The sequence below is a fragment of the Triticum aestivum genome, chromosome 7B, assembly GCF_018294505.1.
Source record: "Triticum aestivum cultivar Chinese Spring chromosome 7B, IWGSC CS RefSeq v2.1, whole genome shotgun sequence".
Taxonomy (NCBI): domain Eukaryota; kingdom Viridiplantae; phylum Streptophyta; class Magnoliopsida; order Poales; family Poaceae; genus Triticum; species Triticum aestivum.
In genome coordinates, this window is record NC_057813.1 from 63,621,381 (window position 1) to 63,625,336 (window position 3,956).

Below are 3,956 nucleotides of genomic sequence, written 5' to 3' on the forward strand. Positions count from 1 at the left end.
TGTGTCTCTTACGGAACCAACATGTGCATCCCTAGAAGCAAATTTGTGTCTTTTTGGGAATGAAAAAAACCTTTTTTTCTCTTTCTGAGAGGCATAGCTACACCTCTGACGGAAGCAAATCTGTTTGTTCCCGCAGAAGAAAAAGAAACATGTTTCTTTCATTTTCGTGAGGCACAACTGTGCCTTTCGTAGAAGTAATTTGTGCCTTCACCCGAAGAAAATATATGTCTCTCGTGAAAGAAATATCTTTTTTTTTCAAGTGGCACAACTATGCCTCTCGCAAGACGCCGCACTCTACTGTGCAGCGCCCAACAACTAGGTGTTGCACTACATTGTGCGCGCGACTAGCTGTAAGGAGTCGCACAGTAGTGTGCAGCGCCTTGTTGTCGGGCGCTGCACAAAAGGGTCGGCGGTGTGAAATATTTTCAAACACAGTTTAGTTTATGAAATATTTCCCCTCTAAGGTCAAATTTGTCAATTTTGCCCACCCACCACAACCTTGCTCGCGACTGCTCCCTCCTTCGCACAATCGAACTCCAGCGACCCCATCGGCCTCACGTCATCCGACCGGCCACAACACGTCCACCGCGCCTAGGACCAGCACACTATCCCGCTTCCTCCTCCACAGCGCTCGCCGCCGCTCGCTCGCTCATCCACCATATCGCGAACGCCCGCACATCGGCAGTCCCAAAGGCCTCCGTCGCCGGACCAGCTAGAGCCATATCGGCGACGCCCCGTCAAGCCTCCGCCTCGGATCCTCGCCCAAATCACATTGTCCCCTGCTCCGGCTTGGACACTGCTCTCGCCTTTGGCAGAAGTCGACCAAACTGATTTATTTTTCAGCTGCCTGATGAATAGCAAAAGCTTAAAATAACACACCCGCATTCAAGCATACATATGATGTGATACGTGCATATACATATGACGCGTTTGGTTGATTGCATTAGGTCGGACCAGGTGGTTGCCTGGTCTGCATCAAAAGACTGGCTCGCACGAATCTCAAAGGAGGCCTCACCCTGACTGTGGAGGAACGGTCGAATCTGCCGTATTTTGCGAGTCAGGCTGGGTCGAGCCACCTCGAGCGCACGCGGTGGATCCTGTTGCACTAGAGGATTACACGGAGATGCGAGCTACTGTGCAACCTGTACACGCTATCTTCTGCTAACTTCATTAAACTCCTCTCTAATCCCCTTCTTCCTTCTTCCTCCGATCTACACGACGATGCACGATTCGAGATAAGCTCTACACAAAAAAGATTCACATCGATGTTATGATTCCATTCAAGCGATCGATTCGTAGTTTTGTCAACCGTACAGGAGGGATTTGAGATGAGATCATAGAGGAGCAGAGGAATGAGAAGTAGGGGGAGAGAAATGAGAACGGAAGGAGGGGGACGAGCCGAGGAACAGCGACGCATCAGAGGGGCTCGTCGGCCCGCCTCCCACTCCCTGCGTGCGGCCGGGACAAGACCGGCTCTGTCCCATGGACGAGACCGAGCAGATCGAGCTTGATCTGTCGGCCTATTGCTCCTCTTCCCCGTCCTAGTCTGCTCGTGAAGGCAACCCTCATGCAAAGTTTTGGTTGTGCTTGCTCGTGAGGCCACCACCACCAGAGTCTGACCGTGAGGCGAGAAGCTTTTGGTTGTTGTGTGTGTGGCCGGCAATGGGAGTGGAGGCGGAGTACGACAGGATGAAGGGGCTGTGGAGCCCCGAAGAGGACGAGGTGTTGCGACGACTGGTGGAGCGGCACGGGGCGCGGCCGCAGGTGGAGTGCCCGCCTTTCACGCGCCTGCTGCCACTCCGCGGCGACCTGGACAGCAGCCTGCAGGAACGGCAGCTTCGCCTCGTCGTCAAAGGTGAGGCCTCCATCGTCACGGTGGTACGGCCCGATGGGCCTGGCTGTGCTTGCTCGTGGCGGTGCACAGACGGTTGTGCTTGCTCGTCGCACAGAGCCGCGGGGTAGCGGTGTGGTCGTTGACGTCGCCGGTGTCAGCGTCAGCGGCAACATCCACCACAGTCACCGCGGGCAGTGCCGGCGAGGTGGACGGCGGCGCATCGCCAAGTCCGACAGTGGCCACGACGACGAGTCCAACGGCGACATGGCGAACTAGTTGACAGTGGCCGCGACACCGAGTCCGACGGCGAACCTAGTTGCTTGCGGCTTTAAGAACTCTCCTAACTCAGTGTGTCATGTGTAGGTGCTATCTCTTAATCACATTGCATAAACACCGGGCACTTGCTTCTGCCAAGCCAATGCACCCAATCAAACAGCAGGTAAAAAAATTTCTCCTTATGCAGATAGCCTATATGCAAGCAACCAAACTAAGTGTAGATAATGATTTTTTGTCTGCATTTGCTCGGCCTGACCCAACTAAGACAAGTATGCAAAATGCTAAAAACCGATGCAGATAACCAAATGCGCCATAGTATTTTTTTTTGCAACCGCGAGAAGAAAAGACTTTCAATGTTCAGTTTTTCTAGAACTCATCTAGATGAGATTTAATTTGGTCTCATTCACCTTTTATAACCATTGAATGTGATGCTACAAGATGCGTATGTGCTGACGTGGGTTTATCTATTTTTATTTTTAAAATAAATGAGACCAAATTATATCTCATCTAGATGAGTTCTAGGTACTCCCAGAGAACGATTTGGATATTGCATAAATCACGGTACATACCAGCAGCCGCGACGGGGTCTCGGCGCGAATTACTCACGCGCAGCTCGACCCGCGTGGTGTAGCTCGGGTGCTTGAGGTAGAAGTCGTCAAGGGCTATGGAAATGCAGGTGAGGCTCCTCCTGTCCATGGCGCTCGCCAGGTTCAGCACCACGCCCACCGGCACCGGCACCGCCGCCAGTGCTGGTGCTACCGGTGATGATCCATCTGTGCTCCAAACCAGGAGCAGAGAGAGGAGGCCTGCAGGCCCAGCGAAGGCGGAGCGCCTCGTTGACCACACCATATGAGATACGACTGGATCTTCACTTTGGATGTACTGTACTGCTTGCTGCCTCGTATGTGTACGAATTTACAGTTATTTATAGTGATCGAGCGACGCGGAATGGGAAATTTCGTGGTGTCCCCGCAAGCGGTCCGGCTGGCCGGTGGTAGTAAATTTCTTTGGCCAAGTCCCGTTGAGTCCAGCGTTATTGCATCATTTCTCTGCTTGCATCAGTCGTAATCAAGGAAACAGCCACGCACTTCGGACACTCACATGCGCCGGCTGAGTATCGGAGTATGACGTATTTGAAGTTGTTTTCTCTTTCTTTCTATATACATCTCTACTAATAAATAAAGAGGTACTAAAGAGGAGTTTGTTGATTTCAGTTCCATGGCTTCCACCCCTCCCAACAATATATATATTTATGTTGGTATTAGGCAAATTCATGATTAATTTCAGTATATTCAAGACTAGAACAGAAAATAGCATGCAACAAGCATACTAAATTAACAGGAAAACATGCACAATATCATCACACATGTAAGGACTATTACAAATAGAGACTTGAACAGATCATGATGGGCATAATGTTCGTTAGCTGCTGAGGGAGAGAAGTTAAAGATGACAATGTTGGCAACATGAGTGGTGCCGCTCGACTTGGAAGGAAGATGACCCGTGGTGACGGACTTGAGGAGTCGCGCATAGCACTTCCCAAAAACCTAATTTGTTCTCTCTATGTGCAAGATCGCAAGGACTAACAGTTAAAGACCTGCTCGCCCGCACGCCGATGCACGTCGGCATTTGAGATGGAGTAGACTACGGTGACGCAAGTCACGAGATAAGGCAAAACCCAAGGTGTTTTCGATATATCTTTGGCCGCTACCGGTAATAGTTTATATAATAGGACCAGAGGTGGTATCGTGTCGCGATCACAACCTCAACCGACGTGGTTTCTAAGTTATATACTTTTCGGACAAGAAACAATTATCTTGTCTACCAAGACATCAGAAAATAAATG